Source organism: Calonectris borealis, chromosome 23 (genome assembly GCF_964195595.1).
Source record: "Calonectris borealis chromosome 23, bCalBor7.hap1.2, whole genome shotgun sequence".
NCBI classification, from domain to species: domain Eukaryota; kingdom Metazoa; phylum Chordata; class Aves; order Procellariiformes; family Procellariidae; genus Calonectris; species Calonectris borealis.
The window spans coordinates 2,061,117-2,082,533 of record NC_134334.1 but is presented as its reverse complement, the minus strand read 5'-3'; the positions used below and the strand labels follow the sequence as shown (position 1 = coordinate 2,082,533).

The 21,417-nt window shown below is 38.2% G+C and overlaps 1 long non-coding RNA gene across 2 annotated transcripts in view; it reads left to right on the top strand.

The window, feature by feature from the left end:
• Positions 1–21,417, top strand: part of LOC142092354 (uncharacterized) — a 70,759-nt gene that overhangs the window by 35,755 nt on the left and 13,587 nt on the right. Inside the window, exon 4 of one of the 2 annotated variants that reach the window (XR_012677022.1) lies at positions 3,336–3,943. The exons of the other annotated variant lie outside the window; for it this stretch is intronic. This is a non-coding gene — a long non-coding RNA (uncharacterized LOC142092354). Of the gene's footprint in view, positions 1–3,335; positions 3,944–21,417 lie in introns of those variants that run through there. 2 annotated transcript variants of the gene reach the window in all.

The following is a 21,417-nucleotide window of genomic DNA, read 5'->3' as shown; positions in this document are numbered from 1 at the left end:
CTTACATGACTGTAAATTCACAGCAAAGAAATGAACATGATTCTGTTCTGCTACCTTGAAAACTTAAGTGTTTGGGGATGAAGGTGGTGTATACAGGTGCATCCACATTTTATTTTTCTAGAGGTGGTGAATTTGTTTTCTTTGCAAATAATTTTGTTCTGTTATTTTGAACGTTCAGGGTTAGAGGTTTTAAATACTCTACCTGCAGAAGAAGCAAGCATTACTTGGTGGAGAATAAATCTCTATTAGAGATCTCTAGAAGTTTTAGAAGCCGTTAGTGACTGGGGATCACAGTAAACTTAGAAAGTTCATAGGATTTGTGATCCTTAATCACTCTGGTGTAATGGAAAAGGGACACCTCATATGGTTGTAAGAAATCATGACTGTGGCAGTGTCTGACTGTAGTTCCTTGTTAAGCAGTGGAAGAGAAAAGCAGAGGAAATCTTAAAAGAAGGAACATGAGCATTAAACAGCTGTCATAAAGAATTCCCTGTTGCCTTAGAGAAACAGACATGTTAGTGTCAACTGACACTAGAGATGCTAGGAAGGAGATGTCAGTCAATGAATAGTTAATTGTTCCAGCAAAAAGTAGTTTAGATAAAATCCTACCTCTTTTCTCTCCCCCGTTTCCTCGGGTGTTGTGTACAGTAAAGGAGCTTGTACCATCAGAAAACTGACGGTGACTCCTCACTGACTGAGCTAATAAATGGGATGAAATTTAAACTGCCTTCTCACATGAACAGAAAGAGGGAATTGCAGAAGAGGGAGCAAGACGGAAGGAAAATGCTGAGTATTTTTACATTCTAACATGGGCAACTGAAAAAAACGTTCTTATTTCTACAAGACAATGGATTTAGGAAGCCCACCGCAGAAGCACAGTAGGTGGATTTGTTTTTTACTGTATATACTAGAATTTTAGCTAGAGGATAAATTGTACTCGTGCTTACGGGCACAGTTGTTTTCTAGTACTTTGATAACATCACATATTCTTTCTTTTTTCTCACTTGTTCAGAGATATTTATTTAGCTGTTTAACCTGTTTGTTTAGAGGATGATTTTTTTTTTAGACCTTATCAGCACACTGTCATTCCAAAAGCTCTTTTATCTCTAAGCAGGCATTTATTAATTATGGCCATAGTATCTAGATGAATAAAAAGACTGTTAAGTAAATGAAAATCCATTCCACCTACTGTAAATGAAATATATACTGCTTCAGGGAATTGGTAATACTAAAGATAGAGCAATTCATAATTCTCTGACAAACTGGTTTATTTCAGAGCAGTTTCATTAGCTATAGACGTTACATTTAAGTGTACCTTGCAAACTTTACTGATGGAGGAAATGAAGGTTGGCTTTTAAATAAGAGGGACCGCACCACAATGCAGTGTGCTAAACTCTACACATCATTTCTTAATGTCATTAATCATTGCTATCTGGAATAGAATCATTTACGCTAACTGCCACGCAGTTCTGATGTACCTGCATTATCTCAGTGATTATACAGTAGTTTTGCTCTTGCAGGTTATGCTGATCAGTTTTGATTGTGCAGTCACTCTTATTTTTGGCTGTGGTACATAGTTCATTTAAGCCATTTACATGTTTAGATCTCAAATTTATTCTCCAGTGTTGTGTGTTTTTTGTGGTTCTGTATATGCATATGTCAATTGCATGTTTTATGACATAGCATATTTGTATAGAGGATGATGTTACTTGTATCTTTGTTCTGTTTGAGGATAAAGCTATCACATCTTTAATGATGGTTGTAACACTTCAGGTATCCTGTGTGATGAGCCATTTTGAGATAATTAGTCAAGTAAATGACTGACAAGTAAATTACAGCTAACACATGGAATGCATCTAACTGTTAAAAGCACCTGCAGGCATTCAGGTGCTGTGCAAGCCAGGTCCTCAGAAAATGTTAAAGGAGGAGATTAGAGTTTATTCTAAGCTCTATTGAAGAACCACTTAACTGTCTTGCCGGATGTAGTGCTACCTTCTTGGTTTTTCTGTGCCCACAGAAACAGTGACCTTAGGTATATTCTTCCAGTGGAACAGTTCTGTTCTTGCATTTTTCTTCTTTCTGTGGGCTTTATATAACCTTCCCCACTTTTCTAGCATGCATTCGCCACAGTATTATTGAGATGCTTATGATTAATCCCCCACTAGAAGAGCTTTTTTAATAGTGCAAGTAGCAGATGTTAGATTCCAGCTTCTTACAGACAGGTGGGATAGGGATAAAGTCTGTATTCTCTGCATTGTGTATTATGGCCATGATGTCCATGATGTAAATAGAGTTTTGGTATCACAGTGACTTTGCCAATAACTATCACCAGAGAGTCTGTGCTGGGTTCTTTTTTGTCTGGTTTAGAACCTGATTCTCTTTCTTACTGTGAATTCAGGTAACTTGACTGACTGTGCTGTGTGCAGTTTGCTGTTTACTTCTCAGTAAAAGTTGCTAACTGACTTCAAGTTACATCCAAGCTATGCAGATTTCCCACTTTGACCAGAACAAAGTTTGAGGCAATAATAAAATTTAGAAGTGTGAGGGAGTTGCGAAGGTCCCATGCTACTTTTTTGTTGTGAAACATGCAGCATAACTAGATAATTTAGGGATGAGATGATGCAGTGGCAGACTGTTCCAATCCTTTTTTTTATGTAGAAATAAATATTACATCTGTCTTCAGCACCTGAACAGGCGATGCTTATGCTCTTGATGGATGAGACGCACTAAAAAAGTAAGGAGGCTTTGGCAATTACCTGAATGACACTAGCCTGCATTGGCACAGCTTTTTATGTCTAAGATTTATAGTTCATGCAGTGGATTGTGCCCTGAATTCTTGTGCCTTTCTACACAGTGAAATAATTGAAGGTATTTTTCTGGTTTCTGTGAAGGTTGAGCAGTCTGTAGATGTGCCATTCTCTGTTTCTATTCCCGCCCTTGACAGCGGTTGCATTTTTTGGGGCTAGTTCAAAGCCTGCTGAATTTGATGGGAGAGCTTTTCTTTCCGCAGTGTAGTGAGGGCGTGAGCCTGCAGCGCGCCGCGGGCTGACTGCGCTTGGGCCGGTGGCTGCAGGATGTCCGGCTGGTCGAGGGAGGCAATCATTTCCTCCTGAGCATCACTTCTGAGGCCCTACTGAATACCGTTTCCAGTTTTGGTTCCTCAACACATGGGTGATGTTTCCAATTTGAGACTCCAGCAGCAGCAGCGCTTGATCAGATATTACGGGTCTGGAGCATATGGTGTACAAAGAAGGAGGGCGAGGGAAATGGACTTGACTAGCTTGGAGAAGAGAAGCCAAGGAGGAGATGTAATCGCGGTTTTCCGTTGCTTATAGGTACTTATAGAGAAGGTGGATCCCGACTCTTCTCGGAGGTACTCAGTGGGAAGGCAAGAAGCAAAGGTCACACGTTGCAACAAGGGAAACTTGAATGTGGCGGGGGTGGGGACGACTGGCGGACACGGATCTCAATGACAGTGATTAAGACCTGTTAAGTACTACACCAAGTTGCCTGAAGAGGCTGTGGAATCTCCATTTTGGAAGATTTTCAAAAGTCAGCAGAACAAGTACAGAGCAACCTTACCTAAATCTGAAGTTTTAGCCCTGTTTTGAGCAGGTGACTGCACTAGATAATCTCCAGGAGTCCCTTCCAACCTAAACTTATTTCAGCATTTCTGAAAAACAATATTGTAAGGTGATGCTTTTAACTTTTATCCCAAAGTTAACATTACAGTAGAAATTACAATGAGACTAAGATCTGGAATCTGAAATCCTATTTTCTAATTTTTGTATTATATCTCTGCTATACAACAATTCAGGAAACCTTTAAGTTTCATGACTGCCATCCTAATTTCTCTGTAGAAGGTTTGACAACATCACTCTTGGATGTTATAGCTCTTGTGAAGTTTAACTAAACTGAATTTGCATCCTACAGCTGCTTTCGTGTTTAGCCTGCCAGTGTGCCTGTATTTTGTGACTACTTGTTTTAAAATTAAATTAGGAATAGTGGCCATTAAACAGATTGTCTGCTACATCTTTAGTAAGCGATGTGATTTTTATCAACAGATGCAACCTATAGCATCTTAAGTTTCCTTACTCTTCCATATAGTGTCTTGGAAAAAGCAGCTCCCAGATATAGCTCAGGAAACTGCATTATGAAGTTTATGTATAATTAGTATGTTGCTGAGGAGCCAGGGCACCAAGAATACATGTCATTGATTTAATTGTAATAAAAGAACACAAACTAGACTCTTTTTTTTAATCAGATCAAACATTTCAGATTAACTGGTCATCTTGTCAGTGCCATTGTTCAGAAGCCACTTGCAGCTTTGGCTTCTGTCAGTTAAATGATAATAGTATAAAGCAATTTTTTCCTTCTCTTTGAGAATTGGAGAAATAGTAAGTCTTGCTTTATTAATCTATAAATATCTGTATACAGTCGCTAAATAAGGTACACAGGCAGGTTTAACATGATTTGGTATTTTGTTGCCATTGCAAGGTCATATTTTCCAAACCAGGCAGGCCCAGCAGTAGTATGGAAACTTTCATGATTACCTTGTTTTCTTCTGGAACTGATGCTAGAGATGCACGTTTGTAAGCCTTTTTGTCTGCTAATAAATCCTCTCCCTGAAGGTGCAATGTAACATGATCCTTTTTGGTTTTGCTTTTGTCTGAAAAAATGCTTACAGATGGTAGGCACTTTCTCTTCAGTGCATTCCCATGTCTGTCTTGGAGGGAAACTGATTCCTTCAGGATGAATCTTCCATTTGCTGTGGACTGTAAGGCTTGATAAGTTAAATTTTCTAAAGATTCTTAGAGGACGGTATTTTACAAGGACAAAACACGAACACTAACATTGAGGGAGACATGAAGTTATATAATTACTTCTAATAAGCTAAAGGCATGGGAGTGCTGAAAATGTATAGAAGAATCAACATGCACGTAAAAAATGTTATGGTGGAAGTATCTTTAAATCAAATCATTACCTTGTTGCATCATATTTTAAGGAGAAAGACGGGTCAAAAAGTTAAAGAAACTCTCAGATGGAATAGCTAAATGTGGATTTTTATAGTAATGGCCATGATGGAACTTTTGTCAATGAAGACTTCTGAAAGGAAGAAAGCTACCATTTAAATGCATTCTTCCTGCTCCAGGGCCGTCTGCATCCGTTAGGAATTTGGAATTGTGGTGCACTGGTTTTGTTGTCACAAACTTTTAAAAGGTAACAGTTGAGATTGCTTGGTGTAAATCAGGAGATTGTCTGCATCTCAAGAAAAGGGCAGAGTATTAAGATAATGAGTACAATAAATGGACTGAAATACTAACTTGCTGGATCTGTAAATGTAATTAAGCTTTTAGGCATCCATGAAATGAAACTAAAAGTAGTGCTGCTGAGCTCAACCAACTTACGTGGATGAAGAAAGAAAAATTGCATATCTATATAATGTTGGTAGGGAGTTCAAGATGCCAGCTAATGATCTTTGGTCTTGCATCAGAGGTTGTCTAAAACAAGTACTTCCAGAATAATACTGGGTACTTTGACTCCAAATTGTAATCAGATAAGGCATCCAAGGATGAAACTAATTCCCCTTTCTTTCTCTTCATGACACTAAGACACTTCCTTCATCCTTTGATCTGTTAGGCAAATTTTGGTTCATTTAAAATTCAAACTTTGGTCTAACAAGCTTTAATTGGACGTTCCAGGAATATACCTTGGTTTCTTATGAGGAGATACAGCCTAATGCAGTATGGTAATTCCCTCTTCCCCTTTCCAAAGGTATTGTTTTGAAATAAGTTTTGCAGATGTATTTTAATGCAGATTCTTTTTGCCTGAAGCAGCAGTAAGATCTCTGCATAACAGAAGCTATGAATTACTTGCAGAGTGTTTATAAATTTGCCTCATAATGAACTACGAAGAATAACGAAGTCTATGATCTTACTAGGTGTAGCTGTGTGGCTGTGGTTTGATTAGGTGAATATTGTCAAGGACTGTCACTTGTCTTTATTCTGACTTTCTATCATTCTAAGCTTATTATAAGCTTAGAAACTTCCTTGAGCAGCCCTTCTTTACCTTTTGTTTTATTTGCAGGCTTTGTATTTGCAAATTGTATCAGTTCTCTTGAACCAGAACACTGTCTTTGTTAGTGGGAATTAACTGCCAATGTATTTCTGAAAATTACCAGTTCACTTGTGACTTTCTGTCCTAGTTCAGGCTGATACAAGATAGTGAAGACCTTTGATACCCATATGCTTCTGGCAAGTTTCTTCATTTGGGGTTTCATTCTTTCCCTGCATTTCTGGGCAAGCTTTCATGCCATGCCCCTGCTGTGTAGCCATTCATGTTCATAAGAGGTTAGTTCTAACCCTTTTAAAAAATAAAACCCGGCTGGGGTCAAACCTGATAGTAAAGCTTTGATGCTTGCTGCTGTAGCACATGATTCAAAGTTTAGTCCCCCACAGTTCTCTCCCCTCAGAGGAGTCTCTTCATTTATTCATACATTATTTAGCTGGTGATTTGAGTAACAGATGCGTATGGGGGGGCATTCATAATTTATTACCAAGAATGAACAAACCACAGCCTGTAGGCAGTGAGGACAGACTAAATTCACTGGGTTGTTGAGGGCAGGAGTTTCCCTTAAAGAAAGAGTAGGGGGCGGTTGTGCATCGGGGCCTTTGGTCACCTTTAAGTAAGCTCAGCTTTTAGAAATTCCCAGCATCAGCCTTTGTTACTAAGGGCTGTGCCTGAGAGGTCAGAGCAAATATAAAGTGGATACAGGTTATCACTACGAACAGTGAAGCTGCTCTATGTAAGCTATTTTTCTTGGTGCTCAGACTGCCTAATAAAATAAACGGAACTCTGTGCTTTTGTTTAATTAGTAGAAAATAGCTAAGAGGGGTGACAGTAGTTTTAATTTAGCAGTGATATGTAGAGATACGTATGTAGAGACTTAACTTGCAGCAAGTTCCTGTGTTAAGCTCTGAATTACAGCATCCTGTGATATTTGTAAGACAGCCCTAATGCTTAGGATGTGACAAGGCCTAAACTCATGTCTGTTGAACCCTCTTATTAGCTCTGTTGCATTTCAGTTCAGGTTTATGTAGAGTTTTCTGTCTCCAGTCAGGAAGTACTTGAAAATCTTTTTTTAACTTCAAGACTCAAAGCACGTCCAGAAGAATTTTATAGTAAACATCTAAACTAGAGATGGCGGGAGTAACTTGAATGAAATCGCTTACTTTGGATCTATGGAGTTTCACCAAATGTGAAGTGTTTTGTAAAATTGATTTTTGTTTCTGTTTTTCATTTCCAATTAAAAATACAAAAGTATTTCACAGAATGTTAAAATAAACATGTTTGTTCAGTTTTGGAACAAAATGTGCAGCTTTTGGTTGTTTTGAAACATCTCATCTCATTTAAGGTTATATATATTAGTATATAGTATATATTACTTAGTAGTATGTAGTAGTATATATTACTCATATATATTCTATATACTTAGTAATATATACTAATATATACCATCTTGTGCTTTTTAAGTCAGTTACTATTTTGATGAAACAAAACATTTTGATCTAAAATACATGTATTATTTTGGGCACTTTCCTTTGTAGAAATCATGAAAACCTTCCCAATTCTTTTCACAATTCTCTGCTGCCATGCTGTCCGCTGATGTTTCTGGTATCTGAAAGAAGTGGTGCGAGATGATCTAAGCAAATACAGTTGTTACAAGACATGCACTGAGACTTGTAACAGGAGTAGCATAAATATAATTGCTAAAAAAAAAAGGCAATTTTGGAACAAAAATTTCCAGTCCCATATGTTTTAAATCTGTCTGTGCTAGCCTGCATTTGTTTCATGGTTGAGTCTTTGGTTCTTTTCAGGAGGTAAACCAAAGACAGACTTCGGTACACTTACTGGTTCTTGGAAAGGAATTTCAGTTTCATTCCTGAGTCTCTTCCATGTCTAACTTAAAGCCCATCTGTGAAAGACCAACATTCTGAGTTAAGATTTTGCAACACAGGTCTATTTCTGCTTCTGATATTTTTGTACAGAGCAAATGGTACTGGTAGCATGAGTGTGATTGACAGGAACTGAGGCACAATCAGTTCTTTTAGTGCTGGGTTTTATGAATAAATAACAAAGATCAAAATATTGTCACTTTCAATTGTTTACATGACAGTATGTGTGTTTAAAAACAACATGTCACTGTGTAATTCTACTCTGGAATTAAATTAGTACAATAATGACTATATCTACACATGCATATGTGATAGAGCAGTTAACTGCATCATCTTCTATTATGAATGTTTGCCTTTTAAAGCCTGAGGAAGGACACAACATATTCTCTGAGCAGCGCATTACCTGGTACCTGAGGATCAAAAAAATACAGCTGAGGGGAGAAAAACACACTGAACAGGGAATTGTGGTCCTCACAATGCCTTTCTGTGACAGCACAGCAGGAGTGACCTGTAAAAGGGAATGAGTCTGTGATTTTATAGGCAAGCTCATGTGGAAGATGTCATGAAGCTGCTTATGGATGACAGGGCAAATGAATGCAATTACTTTATAAAATAAAGTGGACTTGGTATTTTGTGGTAATAGTCTCTGACTGACAGCTGGGAGCGGGGCGGGGGGGAAGGGAAGGCGAACTAGATTTCTGGTATGAGAGCTTAAGACTTTAGCTGTGTAACACAGTTTAAATTCCACATCTCTGCATCTTGCAGAGAAGCCTAATTTTTTAAATCTCCACAGGCTTCTCAGAGACAGAAGATGCTAATTTTAGAAATGTGGCAGCTCGTCGTCTTCCCCACCCCCTTCCGTTTGCTGCCAGAATGCTTAACAATCCAGTAAACAAGCTGTAGGAAAAAAAGGGGAATAACCTCAAGAGCTGAGGGTGTTGGCCTCTTGTCAATGGCATTTTTGGGGCAGGGCTTACCCCCCTGCCCCGGGGGTCTTGAGTTTGAAACCAATTTAAAAATAAAAGAGTAACAGTTGAACTGACAGTAAAAAGAAGTATTTAAAGGTGTAGTAATCGGGGCTAGCAGTCTCCTTTCACTGACCTGATTAATTCTGCGCCAGTACTCAGGATAGTCTAAATTAAAACATTGCATAAGAAGAGTGCTTGGAAGTAAAGAAACAAGCCCTAAATTTTCAAGGAGGATTTGGATATCTCATTTGGGTGTTTACCTATACACCTATGTCTGTTTAGGGAGTTTATTATATATTACAAAATGCAAAGTACACTGGAATAACTTCTATTTTGAAATGCCTTTTTACTGTGCAAAAAGGTGTGTTACTTCATCTTAGTAAGTATCCAGAGTCCAAAGTAGTGAACTATAATTTCCACACTCTGTACTGATTTCCTTGTATAGCTGCATCTTTATCCTTTGCTTCAATCTCGTATGTGAAAACAAAGCTTGTAAAATGTTTATCCAAAATCAAATGTATTAAGAAGTTGCAACTACCTAAATATGAGGGCTTATAGTGCAAATTGTTTTGTTGACATTTTGGTAGCAGGTAGAGTGATCTGAGTGTGTTAGCTAGAATTTTCCCGTTTAAAATATTTTCATGATGATACTTCTTACTTAAGAACTTCTAGTGTAAAGTACCCAAAGTTCCCTTTGGCTTAGAAATGCCCAACACTTTTGGAAGTCTGCTTTATTGTAACTGCTCTTGTGTGCAGTTGAAGTTGTGTGTGCATAAATAAAAAAGCTATAGGAAAACGTTTAAAATTAGGTATTAATTGTTACTTCAGAGGATCTGTATGACTGAAGGTGTTCTGTTAGACCTACACAAGATACACGTGTTTTCTGTTTAGAAAATTTGCTATTTTTTAGGTAAGAAATGTGAGGCAGTGAAGTGTTCGTTACATTCAGAACACGTGGATAAAAAATCTGCTTAAATTTAACATGCATCATAATTTCAAACACCCTCGAGTGTCTGGAAAGTTTAGCAAAGCATGAATGCTTCATCTACTTAGTGCTTATACAGAGCAATGCATTGATCTTTTTCAATTTATTTGGAACAATGGAGCAGAGTGCAACACAGCTGCTTTTTATATATGCAAACATATGTTGTCTTCTATTACTAATTAGTAATTGACACCATCTCACTATGCATTTTTCAGCCCATCATGGCTCAACTGTCTGAAAACTGTGTGTATGTTCAGAAATCCAGGTCATAGTTGTGACTGAATGAATTACAAGTTTTGATGTCGGCGAGAAAACTAGCTCAAGACAGGTTTCACTTCCAAATGCTACTTACTACACACATTTTGTCGTATATGTCATACATCTCGCATGTTCTGTCTGCTTTCTTCTGAAAAATGAAAAGATTAGCTTGTTTCTTTGCTCCATTCCTGTCTTTGGGTATCTTGCATCTTGTCCCCAGCACACAACAAAGATGCAATTTATCACGAAGCATGTTATTACTTGTTTATAAGGACAAGTCATGTAGTTCTGGCAGCCATGATTCTCTTCTGATTGTGGTTGTTTTAGCCTTTTCCACAGCTCTCTAATAGCGCTGACACTAGCTTCGTAGAGGAAACTGGGCTTTGCAGACAATAGGCTGTAAGGTAAAAGTATGTCAAAAGCAGTAACGCGAACAAGCACAGAGAAGAGAGCTGTAAGCATGCTCCCTTCCACACCAACAGAAGAAAAATGGAATAAAGGAATTGTGTTGGGCTGCATTCAAGCAAGAATTTTAATGCATTTCTATTTTTAAGGGGAGGAAAAAAGATTATGTGGAGAAACAAAGGGATCTGAGGTAATTTAGTGTTAATCTCTGTGAGCTGTTTCTCTGTTGCTTGGATGCATCTGTAATAACCAGGGCCATGCTGTAGTAGCTGAGATTTAGCCCCTCACTTGAGGTGTTTACAAAACTAAGTAAAAAAGATAGGGGAAGTCTGCCTAAGGGCAGAAGCTTAAAAATCTCTGTTTTAACGTTGGATGGATTTTTAAATTATTTGCATTCCCAGATACATGTAGGCAGCTAATGCAGTCTTCGAAAGTTCTAGATGACTGAGTCTTCTTCAAGTAAATAGCAAGTAGATGCTGCTTTGGTACTTATGTACATGTCTACTGGCATAAACACCTTTTAAAATCTGGCAGAGAGTAATTAAGTGGCTTATGATGTTCCTCAGGAAGGCTGTGACAGAATGAGGATTTGACCGCCCATCTCTGCTAAGTCTGTGGTTGAAGCTGAATGATTGGCATATACGTCTTGTCACTGAGAAATGTCCTTGCCCTCCTTCCTCTCACTGGCAAAAAGGTTCTTCAAAGACGGACAGTAAGACTCCAAATCCTGAGAGTGGCCTTTAGAAAGGCTTAGTAGCTTCTAATCTTAAACAGCAGAGGCATCAAATTTTCACTGGTTGATGCGTTCTAATAAGATACTTTTGATGTCAGGAGGGCACTAGTGATTCTTCACAACTATTAACGGTGGGAGAGGTCCTGCCTGTATACTTCAGCTTGACTGTATAACTTTTGGTAGGGACTTCCTCTTTGTGGGTGAATAAAAATATTTTGCTTCCCTTTTTTCCCTGTAAAATATAGACGTTAGGAATACCACAGTGCAGGATTGTACTTCAAACACAACTCCTTCTTAGTATACCTTTAAGATCTGCCTTCCCTTAGCTGTCTGATTCCTGAAGGCAGATAGATGTTTGCCTGAGAACTCTGTACAGACTTAGCACATTTTGGAAACAGCTATGGCTGGAGGCGAGGCATCTGCATAGCCACAGTCACTCTCAAAGGTTGTTTTTTGCTGTTGAATATGGGCTGGCTGTAGTTTGTTAGATATTTAATGATATTACAGTGAGAGCAATTGCACAGCAAGATATAACGTAGCATTTGACTTTTCGATTATAAAACCTGAAGGGACAAAGAGGAGCAGTAAGCCAAGGGATTTTTATATTCTGCTTTTAATGATCTTAAAATAAGTAGCATGCATTCCAGCAGCAAGCAGCCTAAGCCTTGTATCTGTCTGCAGCTGTCACTGGAGCAGCTGTAGATTTTATCTCCTGCAGACAATGTAAACTACTTACCGAAGTGGTTTTGCTAAAGCAAGGTGTCCCAGACAATAGCCTTTCTCTCATTTCCAGATTCTCAGTTAGAAGTTTGAAAACATGTTGGAAACTTGCTTATAAAAAACCACAGGAAATGGAAATGCAGCATAAAGGCTTATGGTATATGTGTTGCTGAAGTTGTAGCACTATGGAGTACTCTTCTCATCGAAGTGGTTGAGCACTCATCAGTACCGGTTCAGTGTGGTCGGTAGTTCAGCTTTAGTTCTTAAGGCTTTCTAAGACCCCAAGATCTATTTGAAACTGTTTTTCCCTTCTTTCTTTATTGCCTTTCCCCCTTCTTGGCTAGACACAAGCATCTTCCAACCCTGCTTAATACAGATTTTCTTGGAAGAATGTGGGTTCCCTGAAAACTTTGAATGGCCAAGATGATTTATGGGTCTTTGAAGAAAATATGCCAACAAAGTATTTAAGTTCTTCCAGTCTCTGAATTAAAAAAGGAACTAAGACTGAAATAATAAAGGTTGTGCATGTTGTTGATTCAGACATGCTGTGGTGCAAAAATCAGGTTAAACCAGCTCAGTTAAAACAACTTTCGTGGTGTTCTCTTGCCTTCTAGTCTTCAACAGAAATTGTACTTGTTGGACTTCGAAATAGAAATACAATATATTTTAAAGAGCAGTAAGCCCACCATAGGTACTGTTGAAAGGAATGAGCTTTGCTGTCAGTACCAATTATGGAAAGATTGTGCATTTGGTTAGTAATTAATTTTCTTGCCTGGAAACAACAGCTATTTGCTAACCCACAGAATATTGCATCAGTAAACTGTATTCCTACCTAAACTCCAGTGTTGTGGATGGTTACAATATAATGTCAATTATTAGTATGATGCTAAGCTAGAGGATTTTTTTTTCTCTATTTTGAAAACCTTCTTTACTCATTGGGTTTCTATGCTGCTAGCTCCTACATTTATAATATTTCTGCCTTCCCTGTCTCAGCACCTGATCTCTCCCTGCCGATGCTTTTATTTGCTTTGTGTGTTTCATATTCCTTATCCGGTTGCCGTTGCCAGCCCAGCAGTGGGGGTTCTGAGAAGCTGCTGGAGACTGAATGCTTACTGTAACAGTATCATTTTGCTAGTGAAACTGGTCGATAATCCAGGATTTTACTGGTGACCTAAAGTTAAATTTAAAAGCAGCTTTGGGGCCTGCAGTAAACAACATGGGCTTTAGAAAGATTAGTTTTGACATCAGCTAGTATAATGGAGAAAATACACTTGCAGCAAGTGTAAAAAGCACTTGCTTTTTATTCAGTCTTAATTGACAGAGGGGCAAACTGTGCCCTGAGATCAGCAGAACAAGGAGCTGATGAATATTTTCTTAAAAGCCCATCTCATTGTGAGTCTAGAACATTAGAACCCCTTCAGTAATAAAGATATTGGAGCTCCAGAGGAAGCCCTAAACAGCGTCAAGTGGATGCTTGCACCTTAGATAGATAAAAAAGAGTGATGAGTAGCTTGCAAAATACCAAATGTTGACATAAAGCCACTGCAGCCATTATGGTGGTATAAAGTATTATTGCTTCACCTGAAAAGCCAGTGGTACAAATCAAAATCAGTTAATCTACTTTGCGTCTAGGCCGGTGGAATTCAAGAACAGAATTTGCCCTGCCTCCTAGCAGAGGCTGAGTAGGCACAGTTCACTTAGGCCACTATAAATTGGAAGCTGTAACTGCAAAAGAGAAAGATGGTTTTGTTTACTGTGATGAAATGGGACTGAGGAGATCCATATTCAACTTCCTGCTCACTCAATTCTAAATTAATCATTTAGAACTTGTAGCAGAGCCCATTCTCAGAAAATCCTATTGGCTTCTGGGATCTTTGGGCAAGAGGTGTCTTTGTGGGCCTCTATTATTCCATTTATAAAATCAGAATTGTGATAAGTTCTAACACTTTGAAGTTTTCAGTGATGTTTGATGAAACTTTTACAGGTTATATTAAATCTGGGTGTAGCAGAGTACTACAGAGAGGGTGCTAAGCAGAACACCTGGAAAAAATATGTAGGACAGCATAGTTCCAGCTTCCCAAGCTACTAAAGGCTGCAGTTAAGGCTGAAGTGCTTCTCTGAATGTTGTCTAATTCATTGGGTAATGAGAGTAGCCTGGAACTTGAACAATTTTTTTTTATTTCTCATCTGTAGAAAGTGTCTGCAGAAAAGATACAGCAGGAACGGAACATAATCAAAGTAAAATTCATTTTCAGGTTAAATCTAATGTGCATCGAATTTCCCTTCGTCTTTCCTACTGCTTCAAGAAGTTAATTATAACAACACTACTATTTCGACATTCGGAGTTTAAAAACAAATCTATTTTATGAAGTTTCAACGCATGTTAAACATGCGATTAACATAAACTATCAAGGGACAAAAAGGAAGGATCCTGACAGGGGCCTGTCAATGATTGAGTTGCTGTGGTGAGCAGAGGCTAAAGATCCCTGTTATATGTATTTGGAGTAGGAGAGAAGGATCTCAAAAGCCAAAGGAATGATTGTTATCTCCATGTCATAAATGAGCTGGTGAGGCCCAGAGAAATGAATCAGTTATGGTTGCAAAGGATTTCTATAGCAGATATGAAAATTCAGCTGTTAAGCTCTAATTTCTGACCTGCTGTCATGACAGTAAGTGAGCCGGTAGGCATTGGGCACGTGAATGACATTAGCTTTGTTCATCTACCTTAAAAAAAGCAAAAGGTAATGGACAGCACACAACATCTTACTTTATTATACAAAAAGTCACAAAACATATTAATGCAAAGCATCATGTTGTTATTTGCAAGCACGTTCAATGCCAGAAAAACGTCAGTGCATTTTACCCTCTATTGCAGTTGAAAATGGAGAAGGTATTACCTTGCAAGCTGTGATAGTTTTGACAGGAACCTTCAAGTAAATTGTTGTTTTGGTTGAACAGACTGTTAGTGTTTGTTTTTACTGTTTTTATCGCACAAAGATAATTTTACTGCGAGAAATCTGTCTTGTACACAGTGTCCTGGGCTTCTTTACCTTTTCTCTGCAGAAAGCACATGTAAAGGTATCAAGGGGTCCTGGGGAGTATTTCAAATTACAAAAAAAGGGGAAACTATTTCTGCAGTGAATTGTGCAACCCCATGGCATCATCAGATGCAAGGCTGGAAATTTATCATTTTACTGGATGTTATTTAATTTACTGTCAAATGAGTAATAAATGTATGGAAAGATCCTATAGTTTGCTGATCTGATTGTATTAGTCTTGGTAACTGTCTGGAAACACTTGGCAATAAAACCTTAATTTGAAACTTCTCAACTCTTCATATGTTAAAAGAATGGTGATTTTGTTCTATGTCTAGCCACCTGCTGTTTTCTCGTGTGGTAAAGTACATTGGTAACTATGGGAACAAAAGCTTAAGAACAGCCACCCACGTGTGTTGAAGTGGATTTATAGAAGGTCTTGAAGTGATGCCATGAATTGTGAGATATGGAACTATCTGGCATGGAGTTTGATGGCTTTCAATGAGAGCTAAGTATTCTACTTTCCTAAGTTACTTAGAATGTCCTTGGCATTGTGGATGTTACATTCTCCACTTTGTCTTAACTGTAGTATAACGTCGTCGTGCTGCATTTCCCAGTTGCCTTATTTTGTCCCCAGAAGTGGTAACACTCCTCCCCTGCCCCTGGGCAATAGGATCTGTTATTTCTGTCAGGAAATAGGGCTTAGAATGTGATAATATGTGACAGCAGCACTTCTGGAGCCTCAGGATGAAGGATGAATGTGCAGGTGAATATATAGTGTAGCACTGTCACGAGACAAAGCCTTGGTTATTAGTTGAAGCTTAGGTAGTTCATGCTGTTGCTCTAGAAGTGCTTGGTTCCTTTCCTAGTTGGCTAGCCAGGATGGTGGCCAGAGCTGAAGTGCTGCGGCTGTGTAGTAGAGATCTGTGATAGACTTAACCTATATGGATTGGGGATCTATAGTTGCCAATGAGTCACAACCATGTAATGAAGTTGCATCCAAATGAATGTTAAGGACACTAATAAAGGTTGCTGTATTTTACAAATGAGAGAGTAGTAGTGCATCAGATACAGTGCTGTGCTTTTCAGCCTTAGCTGAACAGAAGCAAGATCAGACCTTTGTCACATAACGGCTCAGCTGTTCTAACTGGAAGTGTTTGCTGGTCAGTAGCATTACATTGTGCTTTCTGTGCATAGTTGGGAAAGTAGGAATTGAGAGAATTCTTGTCCCTTTTTAATCCCTTCTTAGGACTTAAACCTTTGTGATGTGAAAGTGCCATACCACAAGTCACGCTTCTGCTCTGGTTAGTAGAACTAGATAGCTGAGAATGGAGAATGAAGGAATTAGGGCGTGCTAGGCTTTGTATAACATGGAACTGACAATGGCGTAGATTTGTTCCATGCTAGCATTGTGCTTTCCAAATTGGAGTGCCAGTGACCTTTCTCTGTCACATATGCACTTCTGGGTGTGATTCAGAGTGTGTGAAAGCCAGATAAATATTTGTCTTTGATTTCAAGAGTCAGTGGATCGGCTTTTTATATAGAAATCGCCTATGTTTTAGATTACATGTTACTCAGAGTGAGAGCATCTTTTAGTTGTAAAATGCTTTGCTCTCTATGATAGCACAGTCTGTGTTTTCTTTACTTCAAAAAATTTGCATGTATTGTGAATGTGTTCAAATGTTTCTCTGACGCTTGTTCTGTGACCCTGTTTTAACTGCATAGCAAAAAAACTCCCAGAGAAATAAAACATTTTATCTTATGAAATTGGTATGATACAGTAACTAAATACTGATTCTGAATCTATTAGTCTCAGATGTGAGTAGTTAACATTTCTTTTTTTTTTTTTTTAAAGTAAACCGTGGAAAAGCAACAAGCTTTGATCAATTTGAATGGCTAATCAGTGAATTTGTTGATCAATCTTAGCTGTTATCTTTTAATTTGCCCTGTCTCTTGAAAAAGTTGTGAAGAATAGATGATGTTGAATGGGAGATTTGTCTCTAGGCGATGGATTGAGCCTCGCCTGTAGTGTGAAAGCTTCCTGTCCCTGGATTCCCCAGAGATGTTGTCTTAGAGACATTTTCTGGGCCTCAGCGCTTGCCTGGCTCCTCCCTTACGATGCAAGACAATGATTTTTTGATAACCTGTACTTGCCTACAGGAAATAAGAACAGAGGCACAGAAATGGTAACTACTTTTAGGATAAACCTGGAACATTCTATTAAATGCATTGCATAATGTAGTTGTCACTGTCAAGAAAAGGGGCTTGTTGCTCCTGTGAGTCCAAGAAACCTGATTTGTTTCAGGATGGACAGAAATGCAATCTGGAAAGTAATTTTATAGACAGACTTTCTTGATAACAGTAGTCTGGATGTAAGGGTAAGAGGTCCCTTTCATTGTTATTTTCTCTGTTTCTAATTTCTTCTCTTTCTGAAGTTCAAGGCAACATATGAATAGTTTTATACAGGTAGGATTCAATACAGAGGAAGAAAGAGAAGAAGAGAAATTAATAATTAAGAAAAAAAAGCAAGATAATTTGCCACACTTATATGGATTATTTTTCCACACACCAACAAATCAGATCAAAATTTCATCATGTTTGCGCTCTTATCAATGGATTTTGATGCATTTTCATCATTAGGTTTGGAGCTGCCTTTCTTGTGGACTTAAAAAATAATTGTCAGATCTAAATATGTTAGCTTTGAAAGGTGAAATGTTACCTCCCAGAATGCTTGTTTTCTCAGTATTTTATTTTAAATAATAACACTTCCATTATTGAAAACCAGCTTCCCTCATGGGCACAGGATGATGCTATGTCCTTCATGAATATGTTTTACCTATTAGATTAGTTTATTTAAATTAGATATGCAAGTCTAAACTGGATGGAAAACACCGAAGAAATACTGGATCCTGTGAGGATTTGCTGTGTGCATTCACAATATATACAGCTGCTGCATATATTTTGCCTTTAAAATACTCCAGATTGGTTCGTGACTTGCTTTTGGTGAGGACTGGAGTCTTTTAATAATCTTTAATTAATTTACTAGCACATGAAATCTATATGGCTTTCTGTGTAGAGAATTGTCCCTGATTATCCTCGAGTAAGTGGTGTATCAGTACTCAAGCAGACTATATATGAAATTATCATCTCTTTCAAAAGCTTGGAGGATGATGACTACTGGACCTCACCCTATTATGCAGCTTATGGTTTCTTTATACGTAAAAAAATCGTCATGATGTATGCAGTATCTTTGTGCCTTCTGCTGTTGCCACTGTCATGTATATTATGTCAGCTTGAGCTTGCACAGTGCAGTACAGCAGCAAGGGTCCTCAGTATTTGCCCTGATAAGCATGTATTAAAAATGCAGTGGATGCAATAGGAATAACCCAAATGTAATGCAGTGTAAATACATGATGCCCCAGGAGGCTCCTGGAGTAAGTGCTCCTCGAGTGCTCCTGAACTGGGTTGCTCAGGAGATGGTATCTCAGGGGACATAGCTAGTGTTGAAAACGAGTAAGCAAATAGGATAATGTTTTGCTGAAAATAGATTTGAGCCAAATTCTGAAATCATTCCTTAGATGGTAAGGACAATGGGATTCATGCCTAAATGAAAACTGTAGGGGTTTTGTGTCAGGTCTTGCAAAGACCTTCATCTGTCTGGAATGCTGACTGATGCTAAAAGGCAAAGATGGTACAGAATGAAAACAGCAGGACAATCTAGCTGTAACAACTGGAATGAGTTGTTACTGAATGAGACTCAACATTTCTAGTTTGGAAAGACTGAATGGGGTGGGAGAAAGATAATTGTAAGCATTACACAGCACCTCATACATACTTAAGTAGGTCAAGATTGAAATGAGGTGTTACAAGGCAACAGAGCAATGTCAAACAGCACAAATGGATTGACTTCACTTACTGCGGTTGGGGTGGGCGACGATCAAGAACACCAGTGCCTGCTAAATCTGTGTGGGGTGAATGCCTGCAAGGTTCTATAGCAGATATGCCATATATTTTGAGCAGGATACTGTTAACTTTGTTACCCTGCCCCCATGCATCAGTTTTCTAAAGGAGAGAATATTTTTTTCCATTCATTTATCAATCTTGTTTATTTAGCTTTCAAATTCTCAAAGGCACAAATTGTCTTATCCTGTGTATTTCAGTGGCATGTAGACAGGCAGGAACTCTTCCTGGTTGGAACTTTTAGGCAGCACCGTCATATAAAGATGCTGAAATTCTTCTCCAGAATTCAGGCAGACCTCAAAGGTCTGCATCTGCCTTCTTGTGTGTTGGGTTTTGGGACACAGCATACAATAATGTGCATTGTTTGTTAGCTATTTGCCATTAATTCTGCATTAATATTTCCTTGCAAGTTAAAAAGGAGGGAAATACATGGTCTTTGCCAAGAAGAGAAATCAGACAGAAGTCCAAAGAGAACAGCTTGCCTATTTTTATCAGTAACCATAGACTTGCTTTCTCAACTTAAGCAAGTATGGGAGGGTACCTTAACAATACGTAGGATACTCTATGGACACAGGGGAGGCATTAAAATAAAAAAGAATTTTTTTTCCTTCTTAAATGAAGTAGCACCCCATTAATGTTTGTTGAATGAACTACATCCCAGAGGAATTAAAAGTGAGTTATCTTTTGTATTTATTTCCTAACATCCACAAGTTTTTCCTTCAGTTCTTTTTCGAAGGAGTGAAGCAAAATACATCCTATCTGAGAGTGGGGAAACAAAGGGTTAAGAAATGATTATCCCAGGTGGCTGATCACTTGAGTTGCAGTGAAAGGCTGGTAACGTTCATTGAGCTCCTGTGCTGGTTTCTACCTGTCAGTAGCTCCTGATATACTATTATACAGGGAATAAAAAATGAGCTTGCTCAGACCAGAAGCAGCAAGCATCCCTAGGAACCTTCTGATGTTACATTAAAGGCCAACGTGCAATGTTATTTTTCTCATTATTTAAAAGAGTCTTTTGAAATATCAGTGATGTACATATGGTCTTTGCTGCTTCCTCTGGTGTTTTGTTCACTTGATTCTCTCACTGGAATATGGATGATGCAAGCACCATTAAATGCCTCAGCCCAGATAAAGGTAAGGGGAAATGTTATTTTAACCACACTTTTGAGGGAAATTAGTTTCACTGTAGAGAAAAGTATAATTTACAGAGCTTTCTTGGACACTTGTTTTCTGTTATTCAAACTTAAATGCTTAAAGCAAATATATAGCAGTTTCTTAAGGCAGCCTTTGCTGTACCATATCTTTGTCTCCTATTACCACCAAACCTGAAATAATACATGCATCCCTAATGGCTGTTTCTTCCTGCATGAAGAGTGCAAAGGAGTGCACGGGTATATTCATGTCCCTTTTCTGCTCCCTTAAATAGCTAGCTGTCACCATAAAGAAAGGCTTTCTATTTTTAACCGTAGACCTTCTGCTATCCACATTAGAAGAGAGAAAAGAGACTCCAGTACTATTGTGAGTCAGCTGTATTGTTTTAATTTTTTAAAATATGTGATTTGCTTCTAATTAGATACAGTTTCTTTATACCCACCAAACAAGAAGAGTGCATAGAATCAGTTCGGGTTGAACTTGTCCCTGGTGGAGTTATACCAGGGATTAATTCAGTCCTCTCTGTGAACTGCCTCAAGCTGTTAAAACTGTGGTGCAGTTTTCTGCAATTTGAACTTGGAGGTCATACCTCCTGTACTGATGGCTTCTTAAGAAACTATATTAATTCAAGACCAATTCTCAAAAGCCCAGTTTTTATTTTTTAAAAGCTTTATATTCTCGTTGATTTATTTGGTAAAAGCCCAGAGAGAGAAACCCTTACCTGTGATATATTTTAATTGAATCAAATGCCTAGTTGCTTGTGTCTACATATTTTGTATTTTATGCCTGTTAGGCATGTGGTTTTACAATAGTTATGCAACAAGTGCGACTTCTGTGCGTTCAGAAAAGCTGCTCTGTGTGCACTGGATACTATTCTAGCACCTTCAAGTCTTCGGGAAGGCAGATCAGTAGCCCTGACTCCCTGTATTTTCAAGTAATACAATACTTAGTCACATGTTCATGAATATCTTGCCATATCTGTTGAAGGACACATTCATTAAAGTGCGCTTTTCTTCTGTAACATTGGCTGAAAAAATCATATCTAGATTAAAACTTTACCAAAGTGGAAAAATGCTTGGATCTAACTTGATGTTTAGGTGTTGGAACCAAACGTGGTATCCATTAACTCTGGTTTTGACTCCTCCATGTCTTTATAATTAGCATACCAAATATAAGCTAAAGCAATGTTATTCATTCAGAAAGTGAGAAAAGGTAATGCATACAGATGTGGCTGTACCTCTGGAGT